Source organism: Castor canadensis, chromosome 10 (assembly GCF_047511655.1).
Source record: "Castor canadensis chromosome 10, mCasCan1.hap1v2, whole genome shotgun sequence".
Taxonomy (NCBI): domain Eukaryota; kingdom Metazoa; phylum Chordata; class Mammalia; order Rodentia; family Castoridae; genus Castor; species Castor canadensis.
Genome location: NC_133395.1, coordinates 85,888,308 through 85,910,468, shown reverse-complemented (window position 1 = coordinate 85,910,468; position 22,161 = coordinate 85,888,308). Strand labels below are relative to the sequence as shown.

The 22,161-nt window shown below is 37.8% G+C and overlaps 1 long non-coding RNA gene across 1 annotated transcript; it reads left to right on the top strand.

Annotated features, from left to right (window-relative positions):
- The first annotated feature begins 11,889 nt into the window (after positions 1-11,889).
- On the top strand, positions 11,890-20,780 carry LOC109680206 (uncharacterized). Its single transcript, XR_002211813.2, has 3 exons — positions 11,890-12,217; positions 18,298-18,627; positions 20,253-20,780. It is a non-coding gene; the product is annotated as an uncharacterized lncRNA (long non-coding RNA).
- The last annotated feature ends 1,381 nt before the right edge of the window (positions 20,781-22,161 follow it).

Sequence of the window (22,161 nt, the reverse complement as noted above, 5' to 3'; positions counted from 1 at the left end):
AGTAGGTTTTTGAATTGTCTTTCAGACATTTTGGCCAACTCATCTTTGGTTTCAGATGTTGAATTGTTGTGGTAGGAAATTGGAGGTAAGACATTGCCTTGGATTTTCACATTTAAATTTCTACATTGTGTTTTGCACATCTATTGGTCTAATATTCCTTTCTTTCCTTGGGCGAGTGGAGAAACTACTGCAGAAGAGGGATAAACAATGCAGCAATAAATCAAGTATTTGAATAAATAAGGAACAACTGGAACCCTTATCTGTCTCCCCAGTTAGGTTGTATGGTAGTAAAATTCTGATTTCTAGGGGAAAGATTTGGTAGCTTAACACTGGTTGAAAGGTATATATTATGGAAATTGAATATGATAGAGATTGGGTGTGGGGAGGGGGGAGTCAGATGATGGGAAGGAGGGGAGGTAGATATGTTGTGGCAATATAGTCAGAGGAGAAACCAATTGACACTCGGAGGAGTGGAGAACTCAGATTTTAATTTTTATGCTAGGGGGCCCAGACATATACCTGTGTCTGAGCAATGAACAAATGATTCACAAGATATTTAAAAGGCAGTGCAGGGTATCAGGTTACAAGGAATGTGCTCTCCCATAAAGTAGGGCTAGTAGTGGCTTAGAGATCTAAGGTTTAGATTAGAACAGCAGGGGAGTCCTGCTTTGGAAAGTTTATTTACAAGTGGAGACAAAGAAAGACAGGACTGGGTGCTTATCTCTGCATGGTGCCTTTCATCTCAGTCCTGAACTTTTGCATGGCTCTAATGGGCAATTCCTCACAGCTCTGTCCGAGGTTACAGCTTTTATTTGACAGTTTACCATGTTTTACAACCCTGTTTCAAGGCTATCTTCCTCTTCAGATATAGGGGTGTTAGTATGAGAGCTCTATATATTTATAACCAGGAAAGAGAATGTTTTGGGGGATTGGGAAAAGGGGAAGAAGAAACAGAGAGATTTCAACAATTAGAAACCAACTTTTAAAAAAAGAAATAAGAAGTAGAAAAACAGCCAATCAGGAACAAATTGGATAAAGGGAAACAAACAAACCAAACAAACAAAAGACAAAGAAAAAGAGAAAACCAACAAATAAACAATCCAAGCAAAACAAAAAAGAAAAAAGTAAAAAACCAACTTATATTTCTTGGAGAGAAGTGACGTGCATTTGTCCTTCTTCCCCTGGTTGTTATGGGAACAGCTTCAGGGAGATGGAGTCACACCTCTGTCTTAGGGTGTAGTAGGGCCCTCAGTGGAAAACAGCTGAGACATTGTGATTGACACTTTCCAGGTCAATTCTCTTAAAGAGCTTTGTCCTCCGAGTTGTTTTGGAAATGAATGACTTCTATAAATATGGAAGTGAGAGTTCCTGTTGAAATTCACAGAGCTCTGAGTGGTCAGGACACTCATTCTGGGAGTTGGGGCAGGTAGCTTGAGTGGGTGGGGCCACCAACCTCTGTGTCTTTTGCTGCTTTTTTGATTGTTCCATTGAAAACCACCCTGTCTGTGTGTCTGCTTCTGTGGGCAGACTCCCAAACAGACTCTGTGGTTTGGAAACCTGGAATGCCCCAGGCTGTAATCTTTTAAATCCTCAGATTTGCTCAATTTTAAGCTTGCTGCTTGTCATTGTTTGCAATTAAGCAGCTGGTCTAACTAGAGTTCTCAGTCAGTAGGGGCTGAGTGTTTTATCTTTTAAATTGACCTTATTCAACGGGACTATGTGGCAGGATTGGGCAGGGCTGCCAATCTCTGGACATTTTTGCTGTTTTTTTTTTCTGCTGAGGGTTGTCTCATTTGCAGGTAGGGTGGGTTTGTACACAGACAATGTGGCTGGGAGACCCAGAAATCTCTGGTCTCTGATTTTTTTTAAATCTCCTGTATTGCTCAATCTTCATACTGGCATGACTGCAAGGAGCTTCAGATATCTGAATTCTCTGTTAGTGAAGGCTAGGTGATTTGCTTTGGAGATTTTCCTCAGGCAGTTAGGCAAGGTTGCCAATACCCTACCCCAGCTCCTTTAACTTCTCAACTTGCTACAGGTCAAAACCTCTCTGCAGCAGGTGTCCCAATACATCAGATTTAGTCAACAGGCCCTCTCAAGATTTTGTGCTGCTGGCCTACCACTCAGGGGGAAATTACTGTCTTGTGATATTTCTGCACTGGGGTTAGGATTTCCAGGTGGTGTAATTATTGTTCCAGAGCTAGTTTTGCCAATGTGTCATGGCAGCTGCTTGGAAGGCTTTAGCTTCTCCTCCCCCAATGGGGAGGAGGGATTTGCTGTATTTTCAGATGTCCTATTACTCTTTTCTGTTTCTCCATGCTATGCTCATTTTGGCTCTTTTGTATGTAGTCTCTTTTTCATTATCCAAACTCTGATTAATAGGACTTGGTAAAGAAATAAAGGTTTGTATTTCTCTTTCATTTATGAAGGATAGAATTGCTGGATACAGTAGTCTAGGGTGGCATTTATTGTTTTTTCAGGACTTGGAATGAATTATTTCATTCTCTACTTGTTTTATAGTTTCTGTTGAGAAATCTGCTGATTTGCTGTTGGGTTTGCTTTTATTTTTGACTTGGCTCTTCTCTCTTGTAGCTTTCAGTATTGTTTCCCTGTTCTACATAGTTAATATTTTAATTATAATAGGACTCAGAGAAATTCTTTTCTGATCTTGTCTGTTAGGTGTCCCACAAGCATACTGTACATGATGAACATTTGTTTCTCAAGATTGGAAGTTGGATCAATAATTGGCTGTCTAACTTCTTGTTGTCCCCATCCTTATTGGGTTGGGCATTCCAGAGGGCCTTGTTAGTCTATCTTTTCCTTGACACTTGCCAGAAACCTTTTTGACTACTGCTCATTATTTTGGTGAGACCCCCCTTTTTGTTAATGTTGGGAAAGTTTGCTGTGCTATCTTCCTTTAGGGGTCTGTATTTCATCTCTTTAGAGGTTTGTCTTCAAGAATGTTTCATTGTCTCCCTTACCTAGGAGAAAGACCATTGTACTTTATTATCTGGGTTAGAAACTCGCTCCTCATGTCTCCTTAAATGTTTGCTTTTATGGATGCCTTCCTGTCTCTTATCTAAAACAAAGTTATTTCTGCCATTTGTTTCCTTTACTTTGCCAAAGCCATTTCTACTGATTATTCCCCCTCATGTTTGCTCCACTACACATGTATGTGTATGAATTTTTGTAAAAAATATTTTAAGCATAAAAATATATAATATGAAGAATGGCAATGTGTATTCATTATTTACAATTAATAGATACCTACATTTTGCATTTTAGCTCTAGATTTTTGCCAGTGTTTCTTGAGTGCTGTGTATAAAAAACTGTTGTCCAGGTTTTACAAATATGACCTAAGGCATAATCATCATAGGAAGACACCCATAAAGTAGACAATATTATTTATTGGCATATGTTAATTTTAGATATTTTGTGTGGATTTGTTTTCATTTCTCTATGGCATACACCTAAAATATGTAGTCAGAAACCAGCTATTTCTGGTGATCTGGGAAAGCACTATAAAATACTATTAAAGCCCTGGTAATGTAAATTTTAAGCCTTTATTGTAAGTACCCCCCCCCCATTTTTTAACAGCTTGATACTATTGTAGTTTATTTTTTATCATATTATTTTTGTGCTGGTGGTACATTGTGACATTTACAAAAGTGCTTACAGTATATCTTAGTTAAATTCATCCTCTCCATAATTCTCCCTTATAACCCCTCCTCTTATTCTTAGAATAGTTTCAACAGCTCTCATTTTTCCATTTTGATACATAAGTACATAATATTTCCACCACATTTACCCTCCTACACTCTTTCTTTATATCCTGCCCCCCATCACTGGTGTCAACCCCCAGACAGAACCTCTTTTGCCTTCCTGTTCTTTGTTTTTGAAAAAAGACATTTTTATTTGTTTAAGATAGCTATACAGGAGATGAACCAATTTGGGTTATAATACATACATACAGGGAAATGTCACAAGGAAACTCCCCATGTAGCTATCTTAAACAAACAAAAATGTCATTTCTTTCTTTTACAAAATCAGAGAACAGGAGGGCAGAATAGGTCCTGTCTGGAGGGGTGGTTGTTACCAGTGGGAAGGGAAGAGGTGAGGAAAAGGTGTGGGAAGGTGAATATGGTGCAAATACTGTGTACACATGTATGTAAATGGAAAAATGATACCTGTTGAAACTATTCCAAGAATGGGGAGAGGTTATAATGTCTAAAAATATAAATGATGTAAGGGATGAACTCAAGTATGATGTGTTTGATATATTGTAGGAACTTTTCTAACTGCCAGAATGTACCATCACCCACCACTACAACAACAAAAAAAGATAGCTATACAGGGAGTTTCACTGTGACATTTCCATGTATGTATGTATGTATGTATTATAATCTGAATTGGAATGAACCTCTACTTTTCTTCTTTCTACCCTAGTTCCTTCTTATGGTGATTTCAACAGGTTTAAAAATTCTATATTCATCCTTCTATAGAGAATGAATCAACCATGTTCACCTTCTTAACTCCCTTCTTTTACCCTCCCTCTCCCATTAGCAACTTCCCCTTAGTGTGACCTGTTTTTCATAATATTGCTTGTACTTGTATTGGGCCTATATTCCACATATGAGAGAACACATGCAGCCTTTGGCTTTCTGAACCTGGTTAATTTCTCTTAAGATGATGTTTTCTACTTCCATCCGTTTACCTGCAAACAACAAAATTTCATTATTCTTTATGGCTGAATAAAATTCCATTGTATATAAATACCACATTTTCTTAATCCATTCATAAGTTGTGGGGCATCTTGGCAGTTTCCATGGTTAGCTATTGTGAATAATGCTGCAATAAACATGGATATGCAGGTGTCTTTATTGCAACCTTCCACTACTTTGGGTATATCCCTATGAGTGGTATTGCTGGATAATATGGCAGTTCTACTTTTAGTGTTTTAGGATCTTCCCTACTGTTTTCCATAGTGTTTGTACTAGTTTACATTCCCATCAGCAGTGTATGAGGGTTCCTTTCCCCCCATATCCTCACCAGCCTTTGTTGTTGTGTTCTTGATGATAGCCACTCTAACATGGAATCTTAACATGGTTTTGATTTGCATTTCCCTTATGACCAGGGATGGTGAGCAGTTCTTCATGTGTTTTTCAGCCCTTTGGACTTCTTCCTTTGAAAAAGCTCTGTTCATGTCTACAGCCATACCACCCTGAATGCGCCCGATCTTGTCTGAAAAAGCTCTGTTCAGTTCATTTGCCCATTTCTTCATTGGGTCATTGATTTTGGGGGGTATTCTTGTTATTAATTCCTCTTAAATATATAACTAGCAATGTTTTTCTCTCATTCTGTGGCTCCCTCTTCAATCTGGTGACCAATTCTTTTATTGTGCTTAAACTTTTTAGTTTCATGTAGTCCCATTTGTCAATCTTTTCAGTTAGTTGCTGATCCATTGGAGTTCTATTTAGGAAGTTATTGCCTATGCCTATAAGTTCCAGTGTATCCCCTGCCCTTTCCTGCACTAGTTTTAAATTTTCAGGTCTTACATTAAGGTCATTGATCCACTTTGATTTGATATTTTTACAGAGTGCACAGTGTTGCCTTGGCTATCACAGTCTTTTGTGCTTCCATATGAACTTAAGGGTTGAGTTTTTTCAATCTCTGTGATGAATGTCATTTGAATTTTGTTATAGATTGCTGTTAGTAATATAAACATTTTCATAACATTGATTCTGCTAATCTATGAGCATGGGTGATTTTTCTATCTTTGAAGTCTTCTTTGATTTCTTTCTTCAATAGTTTGTAGTTTTCTTTGCAGAGATCTTTCACTTCCTTTATGAAGTTTATTACAAGGTATTTTCATATTTTTTGAGACTATTGTGAGTGGAATTGTTTTCCTATATTCATTCTCAGTCTCTTCAATGTTGGTATATAGAAAGGCTACTGTTTTTGTAAAGTGATTTTTTGCATCCTGCTACTTTGCTGAAGTTGTTTATGATGTCTAATTTTTTTGTATAGTTTTCCAGGTCTTTTAGGTATAAGAGCATGCCATCTGCAAATAGGGAAGAGTTTGATTTCTTCCTTTCCTACATGAATTCTTTTTATTTCTTATTCCTCTCTTATTATTCTGGCTAGGAATTCCAGAGCTACTCTCTAGTGGAGAGTAGACACCCTTGTCTCATTCCTGACTTCGGAGGAAATGTTTTTAGTTTTGTCCTATTTAGTATGGTGCTGGCTGTATGCTTGTCATATATAGCCTTAGTTATGGTAAGGTACATTTCTTCTATTTCTAGCTTCATCAGAGCTTTTATCAAGAAAGGTTACTGAATTTTATCAAAGGCTTTATCTGCATCTATTGAGATTATCATGTAATTTTTCTTCTTGCTTCTGTTTATATGCTGTGTTACATTTATTGATTTGCATGTGTTGAACCATCCCTGCCTTCCTGGGATGAAACTGACTTGATCATGGTGTATGATCTCTTTGATATGTTTTTAAATTCAGTTTGCTAGTATTATATTGAGAATTTTTACATCTAAGTTCATTAAAAAGATTGCCCTATACTTCTTTTTGTTGTGTTCTTGTCTGGTTTGGAGATGAGTACAATAATGGCTTCGTAGAATGGTGTGGAAGTGTTCTTTCCCTTTCTATTTCGTGGTAAAGTGTGAGGGTGACATTTTGATTAGGACAATCTGAAAATCAAGAAAATCCCAGAGGTTGGTGGCCCTGCACTTTCAAGCTACATGTGACCTATACACAGAATGAGAGGCCCCTCATCTCTTAACCAAAGACAAACACAAACTAAGAGTTAAATGTTGGAAAAAGGTTTACCAGGCATCTGAAACCAAAACCAAGCAGTAGTAGCTATTCTTATTTCAGAAAAAGTAGATTTTACACCAAAATCAGAAGAGATGAAGGTCACAATATACCAATAAAAGGAGTAATTAAGCAAGAAGATGTATCAGTTCTAAATATATATGCATGGAACACTGGTGCATCCAAGTTCATAAAACAAACACTTCTGAGCTTAAAGGAACAGAGAGGTTCAGATACAATAAGAGTGAGATATCTCAACTCTCCACTGTCATCAATAGACAGAATACCTAAACAAAAAATTAACAGATATAGTAGAACTAAATAATACCATGGACAAATGGACTTAATAATCATTTCTAGAGTATTCTATCCCAGGGCAGCAAATTTCACATTTTCTTAGCAGTCCATGGATCTTTCTCCAAAAGGGACTACATCCTATGTCACAAAGCAAACCTCAATAAATACAAAAAACCAAAGTACTACTCTGTATCCTAACAAACCACAATGGAATAAAATTCAAAATCAATAGTAAAGAAAATCACAAAGCCAATTAAACTCACAGAGATTGAATAATACAATTTTCAATGATCAATGGGTAATTGAAGAAATTAAAAAAGAAATGAAGAAACTTCATAAATTCAAATGAAAATGTGGACACAATTTACCACAACCCAAGAGACACAGCAGATGTGGTCTTAAGAGGGAAGTTTATAAAGATGAGTGCCCAAAAAACTGCATGATACTGGCACAAAATCAGATATTAAGACCAATGGAATAGAATAGAAGACCCTGACACAAACCCACACAGATATAACCATTTGATTTTTGACAAAGGATCCCAAAATATGCATTGGCAAAAAGGTAGCCTCTTGAACATACAGTGCTGGGAAAATTGGATATTCACCTGCAAAAGACTGAAACTAGATCCCAGACTCTCACTTTGTACTAACATCAATTCAAAGTGGATTAAAGATTTTAATGTAAGATCTGAAACAGTAAAATTACTCCAGAGAAAACATTGTTCCACATAGGCATAGGTTATCACTTTATGACTAGAACTCCAATAATTCAACAATTAAGGAAAGGATTAACAAATGGGAGTGTGTGAAATCAAAAAGCTTCTGCACAGCAAAAGAAACAGTCACCAGACTGCCAGACTGGAGAGCCAGCCTACAGAATGAGAGAAAATCTTTGCCAGCTATACATCTGACAAGGAATTAATAACCAGAATATATAGGGAGCTCAAAACACTAACCCCTCAAAGAATCAAAAACCCACTAAATAAATGGGCAAATGAACTGAACAGACAATTCTCAAAAGAACAAGTACAAATGGCCAATAAATATATGAATGCTCAATATCTTTGGCCAAAAGAAAATGCAAATCAAAACAACATTGTGATTCCATTTCACTGCAGTCAGAATGGCTACCAACAGTAATAAAAACAACAACAAATGCTGGTGAGGATGTGGGGAAAAAGGAACCTTCACACACTGTTGGTTGGAATGTAAATTAGTACAACTTCTGTAGAAAGCAGTATGGAGATTCCTCAAAAAAACTGAAAATGGAGCTACCATATAATCCAGAGATTCCACTCCTGTGCTCTACTCTAAGGAACATGCTGCAGGATAGAATTCAGTCACTTGCATACATTTGTGCATTGCAGTACTATTCACAATAGCCAAGCTTTGATAACAGCCCAGGTTCCCCACAACTGATGAATTGACTAAAAAAGTATGCTATATACACACAATGGAGTATTATTCAACCTTAAAGAAGAATGAAATTATGTTGCTTCAGGTAAATGGACTGAACTAGACAACTTCATATTAAGCGGAGTAATCCAAGCTGAAAAGGTTAAAGGTCATATGTGGAAGCTAGACCTATAAGTCAAATGTACACATAAATATACATATGATTATATATGTATATACACATTATATTATATATATAGAGAGAGAGAGAGAGAGGAGAACAAGATTGTATTAGTGGATCTGTCTGAAGGGACTTCAGGAGATGGGAGAAGGAAAGAGAATGTTAGAGAATGAATAATATTGAAACATTCCTTCTATATATGATGATATAACAATGCACTTTAAACTGTTGAAAAATAAGGAAGCAGAGTTAGAGAGAAAGAGAAAGTAATGGGGGTGTTAATCTGATTAAAACACAGTATATACAAGTCTAAATGTCAAGGCAAAACCCCTTTGGACTATCAATATACACTTAAGAAATGAAGGACAGGAAGGTAAAACAGGCCTTTTACAGGCATGGGTACCAGTGTGTGTGGTGGGGGGGCATAAGGAAAGAGTGAATGGGGGTGAATATAGTGGGTGTATTTTGTATTCATACATGAAAATAGAACAATGACACTTGTTGAAATTGTTCTCAGAAGGGGGCAGGGAATGGAGAACAATGGAGGGGGTAAATCTAATTATGACATATTGTAAGCACATATGTAAATATCACAATGTGTCCCCCTGTACAACTATTATATGCTGATAAAAAGTTAAAACAAAAACTGCTTTTGCTAAAAAAAAAAAAAAAGAGTGACTCTTCATATGGGACTGCAAATGCTGTCCCTCTATTTTATATCTATCTTCTTTGCTCTGAGCCATTGACCTCTTAGGTTACTTTTGATTCTAAGAAAACAGGATGGATGGACAAAATTCTACTCCCCACCCCCAGTAGCAATGTCTTTCTCATCCTGACAAGCCCCTGCCTGATCAATCTTAAAATAATGATCACCTTGACTGTACCTTTGTTTCTATCTCCTTCCTCCTACTCCTAATCCTGCTACTTGTCTTATTTGGCCCTCTGATTTTTATAACCCTTTTAAAATTTCTTGCCTCCAGTCTACAGAGCACTTTTTCACCCTTGGATATGATGACTGATTCATTTCATGAAAACTATTGGCCTGCTGGTCCAGCAATGGAAAGGCAATACTCTCAGCAGCCATCTCTACAAGAGCCCAATAAATTGCCACATTTTTTGACAAGGAGTAAGACTCTGAGTATGCACATTGATGGATCTCACATTCATACCCCTGAAAGAATTCAGGGTCCTGAGCTCTTGAGGGGGAATGTTAGCATGGGCAGATGGATAAGACATGAGCAGGAATAGGAAAATTCCCTGGGCTAAAGACTTCATCCTAAAAGCCCCAGATGACCCATGCTCTGGACCACTAATTAAGATAGTGTTTCTATGAATTCCCCGTATTAAGGGTAAATTAGGAAGGGCAAAGAGGATCAAATGGGAAGATCAAGGAAAATCAAATAGGAAGGTCAAAGCAGATCAAATGAGCAGATACATTCCTTTGCACACCTGGGTGCACACAGTGGCTGAACCATTTGAGGAGAGCCTAAAGGTGAGAGCACTGATATCATGCCACCTAATAGCCTCACCTTACAGTATAAAACCACTGTCAACATTTTTCACAAGGCAATCTTTACCTGAACTGCCCTCCTCAACTTTTGAGGTATACTTTGCTTTGTTAGCAAATTACTCTTTATAGACTTATCCAAGATCGTGAATTGCTGACAAGCATCACTTTTCTGTGTCTTCATGAACCATAAATAAAACCTCAGGTTTTACAAGAAGAGATGGGCAAGTTAGTAAGTTAAAGAAGGTACTAGGATAAGGACAAATAATAGTTAGAGAAAAATCAGGAAATAGCAAACTCTAAACTGCGAAAAGTGCAAATGTGTCATAGTGTGGATCTGTTCCACCCTTGCACCTTACAGCCTGTTTTATTTATTTTTTACTGTTCTAGTTTGACTTGCCTCTGGAAAGAGCCATGTGCATGGGCCACCCTGTGAACAAAACAATTGCATGGAGAGCTAAGAGAAGTTTGGAAAGCCTTGCATGGGCTACTGGACAGAAGTCTACTGGTGTCTGTGTGAGGCAACATGGAAATAAGCGAGGAAGTCAAGCAGTTTCAGTCCTATGGACCACTGCACAGGCCAGCCCAGTGAACTGATGCAGGAATATCTGACCCCCAAGAAAACTTTTGACTAAGTGGAATGATTAAAGGCTCCCACACTGGACCAGTGGGTGGGGGAAGCTACACAAACTTTATTATAACCAGCGCTACCCTTGAGGACTGCTTCCCAGTCAGGCCCATCATGAGAATGCAAATACATCTGACCCCTGAGAAACCTTTTGGCTAAATGGGCTGATTAAAGCTCCCACACATGGCCCTCTTCTGGTGGGTAAGTGAAGGTGTGTGAACTTTCTTTTAAGCAGTATTACCATTGAGGGACACTGCCCAGCTAAGACCACTGCACAGATGCAAATACATCTGACTCCTGAGAAGAATTTTGGCTAAGTGGGCTGATTAAAGGTTCCCACACTTGGGAGTATGAAGAGGCAAAGCTATGAGAGTAACAGCAATTTCGAAACAGATACCTTAAAATCCAGGGAGGCATGGAATGATGTGTTTCAAGCACTGATAGAAAACAACTGCCAATCTAGATTACTCTATAAAGCAAATCTATCATTCATAACAGAAGAAATAAAAACCTTAAATAATAAACAAAACCTAAAGCAATTTATGAGCACTAAAGCAGCACAGCAGAAGATACTCAAAGGAATCTTACTTCACAGAAGAGGAAGATAAATGTAGAGATAAAAATATGGAAAAATATAAATCTCACCAGAGAAGTAGATAAACACATGAAGAATAGGGAAGAATCAAATACTAAAAAAGCAATAAGTTGCAGGAATTACTATAATCCTTTCTATATTAATACCGAATGCTAATCATCTCAATTTTCAAATCAGACAAAAAATCCTGAGTTGGATTAAAAAGCAAGACCTCACCATTTGTTGCCTACAAGAAATGCATCTCACTGAGAAAAATAAACATTGACTTAGAGTGAAAGGATATAAAAAGATATTCCAAACAAATGGACTACCAAAGCAAGTAAGAGAAGCTATACTCATATCTCATAAAGTGGACTTCAAACTTAAGATAGAAGATAAAGAGAAGGTCACTTCATACTGATGAATGGAACAATCAATTAGGAGGAAATAACAATTATTAAGGTGAATGTACCAAATGTACTCTGCTGACCGTGTGCTTTTGCTTTGTTCCCGTTTTAAAGGAGACATAACAAAGAGTTAATTTTAACTGTGCTTCCTTGTACTAATATAACCTTGACATGCAATACTTGGCATGCTTTTTCTGACCAAACGGTCTCTGTGAAAAAGGAGTTTATAAAAAGCAGAAGTGATCTTCATTAAAGTGGCTGTTGAGCAAGACTCGGTAGTCCCCTCATCTTTTACAGCTCTGGTCACTCAGGTCCAACCGATAAATGGCAACAGTTGGTGCCCTGAAACAGGGACCTGAAGGATAATTTTGAAAGTGATGTGGAGACCCTCACAGAAGGAGGTAAGTGAGACAAGCTGGGGCAAAGTCCCAGCCTTTTCTTTCACTTGTGCATCATTTTTTGTTACAAGGAGGAGCTTGAGCTTCCAAACAGCAGTTAAAGGACTGTTTAGAAGTAATTTGTGAGTATAATCCTTGGTTTCCTGAGGAAGGTACTTTAGATGAAGAAGTTTGGGAGTGAGCATGTAAAAATGTTGAAAAGGCATACAGACAGAGAAAAGACACCTGTTCATTTTTGGATAACATGGGCTCTGGTTAAATCTGTAATTCTTATACTTAGGGGAGAGAGAAGAGAAAAAAATTTAGAAAAAGAGACTGTTGCATCCCTTCATGAGTATAAATTAGATACAGGAGATGTGGAAAAAATAACTAAGGAAAGTAAAATGCGCTTTAGTCATGGCTTTACTGTGCTGGAGGAAACTGAAAGTAAACCACCGCTTGCAGCACCTCCAATTGCGACGGCTCCTCCGAGAGAAACTTCTGATCTTTATCCTCCTCCAGAGGAAGAGGATTGGGATAAATATCCTGAAATGGGAAACATTAAAGAGGAAATGCATTATTTACATATTCGACCCGACAAGGGCTTGGAAAGAAAGAATGACCCTCCATTAGTAGCTTGCATTCCCATCCCCCCACGGCCACATCAGTTGTGACTGCTGTTTCCTGTTATGTTTAATATGAATGGCAGTAACACTTATAATGGACTGGATATGAATCTTATAAAAGACTTTAAGAAGGCTTGTGCAACTTATGGTCCTGCTTCTCCTTTTTTATAGGGAATATTTGGCAGGATGGAGCAATGATGCTGGGTGAATTCCCTATGATTTTCATATTGTGGCAAAAATGACATAATCATCAGCAGAATTTTTGCAATGGAAAATGTGGTTATCTGATGAAGCCCATGAAAGAGTTAGAGCTTTAGGGCAGCAAGGCAATGTTGAGGCTGTTTCATATGAGATGCTGACTGGTATAGGTGCTTGGCTGTCACAAGCCCATCGGTTAAAAATATACCCCCTGCTGCCTTGCCTCATGTGCGTGATGTTGCTTTGGCTGCACAGGACAAAATTAATATGGGGGCAGAATATCAAGGCAGCTATACAAAAATACAACAGGGACCAACAGAACCTTATTCTGATTTTATAGGAAGACTGGAGGAGTCCATAGAAAAACAGGTGAGAGGAGATCAAACACAAAAAAATTTTACTGCATCAATTGGCTTTTGATAATGCTAATGAGGACTGCCAAAGTCATATTCGATCATTAAGGAGACTGGTGATATTATGGACTATTTGAAGACCTGTCATAATGTAGGTACTTTCAAACATAAAGCCAGAGTTGCTGCTTTAGAAACCATGGCAATACAAAAACAAAAAGCAGCCAAATGTTTTAATTGTGGTAAACCAGGACATATGAAAAAACAATGCAAATTACCTGCACAAAATAATACTTATAACAAACCTGGTAACCCTTCCCTTCCTGGGATATGTCCAAGATGTAAAAAGGGATGGCATTGGGTCAAAGAATATCGCTCAAAAATGGATAGAGAAGGCAATCTGTTACCAATAAAAAATGTTCAGATGGGAAATGAGCAACAGGGCCACCCTCAGGCCCCAAAAAGTATGAGGGCTACTTTCTTCCCTGTCCAGACAGATCTCGATTAACTATTTCATCTCTGAAGCCTGCTACTGCTGGGAGTGCCACCCTTGATATTCCCTGTCCAAATGATATTAACATTTATCCCAACAAGTGCCCATTTAAACTGTCAACTAATATATATGGCCCTATTCCTGAAGGGACAGTTGGATTGTTGTTTGGCCGAAGTAGTTTATCTATGAAAGGGGTGATTCTACATACTGGAGTAATTGACTCTGACTATAAAGAGGAATTGAAGCTTATGGTCTCTGTCTCTACTCCTTGGTCTTTTAAAAAGGGAGAACACTGCTCAATTGCTGTTGTTGCCTTACATTGGTATTTCTAAATCTTCTAATGTGAGGACGGGGGATGTGGCAGTATAATAAACAGATTAATTATTCAACATTAATACAAGAACAAAATTGACCTTTGTGTACTTTAAAAATTAATGGAAAAACCTTTACTGGGTTGTTAGATTCTGGAGCTGATATTTCTATTATTTCTTCAGACCAATGGCCTCATACTTGGCCCAACAAAGATGTTGATTCTTCTATACAAGGAGTAGGCACTATGACAGCATCACAGTTACAACAAAGTGCACAAAAACTTAAATGTGAAGGTCCTGAAGATTTACAGGCCATTCTTCAACCATATATCACCCAAATTCCTATGAATTTATGGAGCTAACAATGGAATGCTGAAATTTAAGTTCCCACTATGTATTCTGAACAATCCTTACAAATGATGAAAAGAATGAGATATGTTCCTGGGAAAGGTTTAGGGAAAAATTTACAAGAACAATCTGATATCATTACACCAAATATTAAATACAATTGAGAAAGACTGGGTTTTTCTTAGGGGCCATTGAGTTTATAAAGTCTGACCCTATTCCCATTCAATGGAAAACAGATTCTCCTATTTGAACTCCTCAGCGGCCCTGAATAATGAAAAATTACAGGCTTTAAAACAATTAGTTCAAGAGCAATTAGAGCACAAACATATAGAACCTTCCTTTTCTCCTTGGAATTCCCCAGTGTTTGTTATTAAGAAAAAATCAGGAAAATGGAGACTTCTTATAGATTTAAGAAATGTAAATGCATCTGTGGTAACTATAGGAGCTTTACAACCTGGAGTGCCTACTCCTGCATGTATTCCTAAAGAATGGCCTTTGATTGTTTTAGATTTACAAGAGTGCTTTAATACTATATCAATACATCTCAAAAATAGGGAAAGGTTTGCATTTTCCATTTCTAGCTTAAATCAGCAAGAACCTTTACAAAGATATCAATGGACAGTGCTGCCACAGGGTATGCTAATTCCTCCACTATGTGTCAGTATTTTGTAGGAAAAATATTACAACCTATTAGAGTAACATTTCCTGATGCATATATCATCCACTATATGGATGACATTTTAATTTCTCATGCATGTTCTAAACAATTGCATAAAATTTTTGAAACCACACCAAAAACTTTACAAGTAGGAGGATTGGTAACATCTCCTGAAAAATTACAAACTACTACTCATTTTCAATATTTAGGTCATGCAGTTGAGCAACTCCTCAAAAATCTGCCACACAGAGACCCATTAAAAACCCTAAATGATCTTCAAAAGTTACTAGGAGACACTAATTGGCTTAATCCTTCTTTAGGTATACCAAATTATCATTTTTGTTTGTTTGTTTGTTTTTTCCTTTTTCTTTTATTATTCATATGTGCATACAAGGCTTGGTTCATTTCTCCCCCCTGCCCCCACCCCCTCCCTTACCACCCACTCCGCCCCCTCCCTCTCCCCCTCTCAATACCCAGCAGAAACTATTTTGCCCTTATTTCTAATTCTGTTGTAGAGAGAGTATAAGCAATAATAGGAAGGAACAAGGGTTTTTGCTGGTTGAGATAAGGATAGCTATACAGGGAGTTGACTCACATTGATTTCCTGTGTGGGTGTTACCTTCTAGGTTAATTCTTTTTGATCTCACCTTTTCTCTAGTACCTGTTCCCCTTTTCCTATTGGCCTCAGTTGCTTTTAAGGTTTCTGCTTTAGTTTCTCTGCATTAAGGGCAACAAATGCTAGCTAGTTTTTTAGGTGTCTTACCTATCCTCAACTCTTCCTTGTGTGCTCTCACTTTTATCATGTGCTCAAAGTCCAATCCCATTGTTGTGTTTGCCATTGATCTAATGTCCACATATGAGGGAGAACATACAATTTTTGGTCTTTTGGGCCAGGCTAACCTCACTCAGAATGATGTTCTCCAATTCCATCCATTTACCAGCAAATGATAACATTTCGTTCTTCTTCATGGCTGCATAAAATTCCATTGTGTATAGATACCACATTTTCTTAATCCATTCATCAGTGGTGGGGCATCTTGGCTGTTTCCATAACTTGGCTATTGTGAATAGTGCTGCAATAAACATGGGTGTGCAGGTGCCTCTGGAGTAACCTGTGTCACAGTCTTTTGGGTATATCCCCAAGAGTGGTATTGCTGGATCAAATGGTAGATCAATGTCTAGCTTTTTAAGTAGCCTCCAAATTTTTTTCCAGAGTGGTTGTACTAGTCTACATTCCCACCAACAGTGTAAGAGGTTTCCTTTTTCCCCACATCCTTGCCAACACCTGTTGTTGGTGGTGTTGCTGATGATGGCTATTCTAACAGGGGTGAGGTGGAATCTTAGTGTGGTTTTAATTTGCATTTCCTTTATTGCTAGAGATGGTGAGCATTTTTTCATGTGTTTTCTGGCCATTTGAATTTCTTCTTTTGAGAAAGTTCTGTTTAGTTCACTTGCCCTAGGTATACCAAATTATAAACTTACTAATTTGTTTTCTATCTTAGAAGGTGATACTGCTCTGGACAGCCCTCAGACTTTAACACCTGCTGCTGAAAACAAATTACAATTTTTTTGAGTCATGGTTATGGACTGCATTTCTAACAAGATTCGATCCTTTAAAACCTAGTTCCCTGTTAATATTTCCTTCTCCACATTCTTCTACAGGAATTTTAGACCAAGAGAACTCTCCTTTAGAGTGGTTATATTTAAAACAAAAAGAAACTAAAGTGTTAACTTCATATATTGATCTAATATCCTCTTTAATTATACAGGGAAGAACAAGATGCTTACAGATCCTGGGATTTGATCCACAACTCACTATTTTACCTCTTACTAACAAACAGTTTGAAAATCTGTTACCCCTTAATGATAATTTAAGTAATAGTATAAGCAATTATTATGGATATATAGGTAATCATTACTCAGCAAGCAAGTTGTGGGATTTTTAAAAATGAACTCCAGTTATTGTTAACACTATAGTAAAATTAAATCCTATATCTCATGCTTCAGTCTATTATATAGATGGATCATCATCTGGTAAAGGAGGTATGCATGGACCTGATTTACATGAAACTTCAAACTAATTATTCTTCTGCACAACAGGTAGAATTAGCAGTTCTGATTTAGAATTAGCAGTATCTGCAAAAAAATTACAGATAAACCATTAAATATTGGATCAGATTCATCTCATGTAGTAGGACTGTTTCCTGCTATTGAAACTGCTCTTATTTCTACTACTCATAAAGTTATGAAAACATTATTACCCACATTACAACAGCTAATGCAAACCCACACTTATCCCTTATATGTTATTCATATCAGGGTTTATTCTAATCTGCCCAGCCCTCTAGTGTGAGGAAATTATATTGCAGATAAACTTACATGTGTGGTGTTTTCATCTCCTGAAAAAGAACATCAGCATTTACATACTAATGCCAACACATTACATGTGCATTATAAAATTCCTCTTCATACTGCTCATGATATAATCAAATCTTGTCCTGTATGTGCTCCTTTACATCGTAGATCTCACTTGTCTGTTGCTAATCCTTGAGGTGTATGTATAATGAATTAAGGCAAATGGATGTGACTTACATAACCTTTTCTCCACAGCAACCATACTTACATGTTGTTATTGATACTTATTCTAAATTCATTTGGACTGTTCCTCAATGCAATGAAAATGTTCATGCCATCATTGCCTCTCATTTACAATGCTTTGCAGTTATGGGAGTGCCCTCTAAACTTAAAACAGAAAATGGGCCTGCATATACAGGTCGTCGATTTAAACAATTTTGTAAAGAATGGAACGTTGTTCATGTCACTGGCCTCCCTTACAATCCACAAGGACATGCTATCATTGAAAGGGCACATAGAACTTTAAAAACACAATTGTTAAAAAATAGAAAAGGGGAACTCTCTGAGATACCTTAGCATTAACACTTATCACTTTAAATTTTTTAAATTTACTTCAGGGTGATATTTTGACTGCAGCAGATAAACATTTTGGTGAACCTCCCTCTTTGCCAGACATACAAGTCCCAATTTGGTATAAATCTTTTAACTCTTGGTTGCCTGGGATCTTACTTAAAAAGGGCAAAGGTTATGCTTGTGTTTCTACAGATGTCCATGGATTCCCCAAAACATTATGAGTTCCTCTTCAGAGCATCAGGCCAAGGAAAACCAATGAACATGTCCAACAAATTGATGACTGCCCCTCAAAGGGAGACTCCTAAAGATGAACAAATGGAACCAGCTACATACAAGATACATGCTCTTACTTTTAAGAAGAAATGTTCTAATCCATATTATGTGAAAAGTTCTGTCCCTACTTGGGGACAAACTAAAGCATTATCAGTAAAAGGTGAAAACGTCTTGTGATCCACTCAAAGTCCCATCACTCCAGAGAATCTTTTCTTGGCCATGGCTGCTATCCTTACCTGTGCATCTTTGGTAAGTGGACAAGTGTATTGGGCCTTTATACCCCATCCTCCTCTGTTGAGATTAGTGGAATGGTCTGAAAGGGGACCTATTGTTTTTACTAATGATTCTGCCCACCTTCCTCCTCCTTGGAAAAGTACTGGACCAAATCACCCTTCGGAGGGAGGGACTGCTTTGAATATATCCTTAGGATATGAAATTCTGCCTTTGTGCATTGGTCATCCAACTCCTTGTCTTCCTGTAAGCATTCAAACATAGTTTAACATACTGCCTCCTACACAGGAAAGCCATACTGGAATTGGACTATTTGAGACATTGTCCTTAAATTTTACAGAAATTAATAATACTAACATGGGAAAACCCAATCTCCCAATGTGTGAGACTATCTCTTATAAACACTGAAAATATTCTCCTCCTCACTAGAGCAACTGCCTTGCCAGTGCTGGAAAGTTACTTGTATCCCTCATAATTTCTCTTTTATTGATTGGGGCCCTCATGGATGCTTTGTACACAATTGTCCTGAAGATTGGAATAGGACAGCCTGTGATTATATTAACAAAATTGTTTGGCAAAATAGTCCATTACATAGAGAACATCATATGAAAGGACTAATGGCATGGCATGATGGGGGAATGTCATCCCCAAGGCCCTGATTGCTAATAGAAAATATTACTTATCCAGAGCAACCTGAGATCTGGAAATTGGTTGCTGCCTCTGCACCAATGACCTATTGGAAAGGAAACTTTTCTGGAAGCAAATATTCCTGGTCTGACTATGTCTTTGATTATAATGCATCCTTTTATGCATAAGCATGTGTCAGTTTGCCATATGTCTTAGCTCTTGGAACTTTTAGTTTTAATTTTATTCTAAAAATGTTGATTGCTTTGATTGTAAATTATACAACTGTGTTAACAATTCTTTGTTTATTAATTGGTCCTCTCAAGCATTGTTTATATTAAGGGGCAGAAGTGATGTCTGGTTACCTGTAAAGTTAACAAGAAAATGGCAACACTCTCCATTAGAAGGTTTAATGTCTAAAGTAGTGTCTGAATTATTGACACCATCAAAAAGATTTATCAAATGGGTTATTCTTGCTATAGTTGGTCTGATTGCCATTGCTGCTCTGGCTGCTGTGGCAGGAGTAGTGTTACAGACTTCTGTTCAAACACATGAGTTTGTTGCACAATGGCAAAATCAATCACATATGTTATGGACTACCCAATCTAAAATCAATGAAGAGACAGAAAGCAAAATAGGAGACCTACAACAAGCTGTAACATGGCTAGGTAATCAGATAGTTAGCATACAACACCAACTAATGTTTTCTTGTGATTGGAATGTTACTGTGTATTGTGTTACTCCAGCAAAATATAATGCTTCCCGATATAATTGGGAACAAATAAAATACCATTTACAAAATCTTAGAGGTAATATCACCCTAAATGTGAAAGAATTAAAAAGGGACATTTTTAACACATTCAGAAGTAAATTGCCTGGCATTTCTTATGAAGGCTTGGCAAAAGGCATTGCAGATGCTTTACAAGGTATGGATCCTAGGTCTTGGCTTCAAAGCATTATGCATAGTCTATTAGGAGATGGCATTACTTTTATTGTTTGTCTTGTCATTTTTTGTATAGGATACTCCTGTCTCCAACAACAATTAAATTCTTACAAAACTTCTGACGCCATGGTCATGCTGGGATTGCTACATTTAAAAAATAAAAAAGGGGGAATTGTCGGAGCCAGCAGTGGGACCTTGCCTGTGTGAGTTGGTATCTGAGAAAGCTCCAAGGAAGTGAGACAAAAGTCTCAGGACCAGAACTTGTGTGTGTGATTTGGTACCTGGTCTTATGAGAAAACTCCAAAGAACTGAGGCAAAAGTCTCAGAACCAGATGTCCAGAAAAACAACAGTGCTCAAGTTTCCCCAGATGGCTTCATGTCCTTCAGATGTAAATAAGAAGGTTATGCTGACCGTGTGCTTCTCCTGCTTCTTTGTTCCAGTTTTAAAAGAGATATAACAAAGTTAATTTTAACTGTGCTTCCTTGTACTAATGTAACCTTGACATGTAATACTTGGCATGCTTTTTCTGACCAAATGCTCTCTGTGAAAAATGAGTTTATAAAAAGCAGAAGTGATCTTCAATAAAGTGCCTATTGAGCAAGACTCGGTAGTCCCCTCATTTTTTACAACTCTGGCCACCCAGTCCAGCTGATAAACGGCAACACTACCCAACTTTATTAAAAAGTACACTGTATTTAAAAGTGCAGCTACACCCCAACACAATAGTTGGAGACTTCAATATCCCCACTTTCACCAATAGATATGTCATCTAGACAAAAAAAAGTCAATGAAGAAACCTCAAATGAAATGACACTATAGACCAAATGAACTGAACACATATCTTCAGGTTATCTTATTTAGCAGCTGCATGATATACATTCTTTTCAGCAGTCTATGGAACTTTCTCAAAAACACATCATGTCTCAGGACACCAAGCAAGGAAAGTTTGAATAACTACCTGTATCCCTTTAGAACATAATGTAACAAAATGAGAACTTGACAGCAAAGGAAAACTATACATCTTCAGATAAATGGAGATTGAATATCATATTGCTGAATGACCAGTGGGTCAATAAGGAATAAGTGGAAGAGAATTCAAGATGGTGGATTACTGACAGCTCCGAACTCTAGAGCTTTTACAAACCTGAACAGGCATGAAAAATGAGGGCCCTGGAACACATGTCCCAAGTCCCAGAGTCTGTTAGAAGTAGACTTCTGCCTGAACCTAAAACAAGTGAAGCAACAGAATACATGGAGAAATGTTTGCAGGTCTGCACTTCCCGCAAAACCCGAGCTGAGTACCAGAAACTTTCAGCACAAGAAAACATGGAGAAGGTAGGTGCATAAGCAACAAAGGCATCCAGCAGGCAATCTTCTGAGGAAAACTGCTGGGACCTGGTGAATAGAAATAGAACCACACCATGCTGCTGGTCCACAACAAAAGCCCTTTCTGGAGCCAGCTGTGAACTTTCCTGGAGTGCATGTGACACCTCACCTCCTGAGTCATCTATAGAGTATTTCACTCAACAACCAAATAATACACATTCTAATTAGCTGCTCATGGAACTTTCTCCAAAACAGGTCACATTATAGTGTTAGGAAAAATGCCGCTCACAAAGAAAGCTCACAAGAAAAGTCTTGAGAGCAAAATTTAATGGCAGGCTCGAGCAGCCAGGCTGGTTGGGGAAACATGGTGCAGCACAGACTCTGGGCCAGGACTGGCTTTGAAGGGAGAAGTTAAGGAAGTTAGTGCAGGCACAGTAGTCTCTGGTAGGGATGGGGCTGTCTTAGAGCATGGGAATTTCTGTTAAGGGGCGGGGCTGCCATTTTGGCCGATTCACAAAATGGCATTATTATTCTTTCATGTAGGACACAAAACAAGCCTTAACAAATTTAAGAAAACATCCTAATGAAGAAATGGGGACATGAATTAACTGGGGAATTTTCAAAGGAAGAGGTACAAATGGCCAATAAATACACAAAG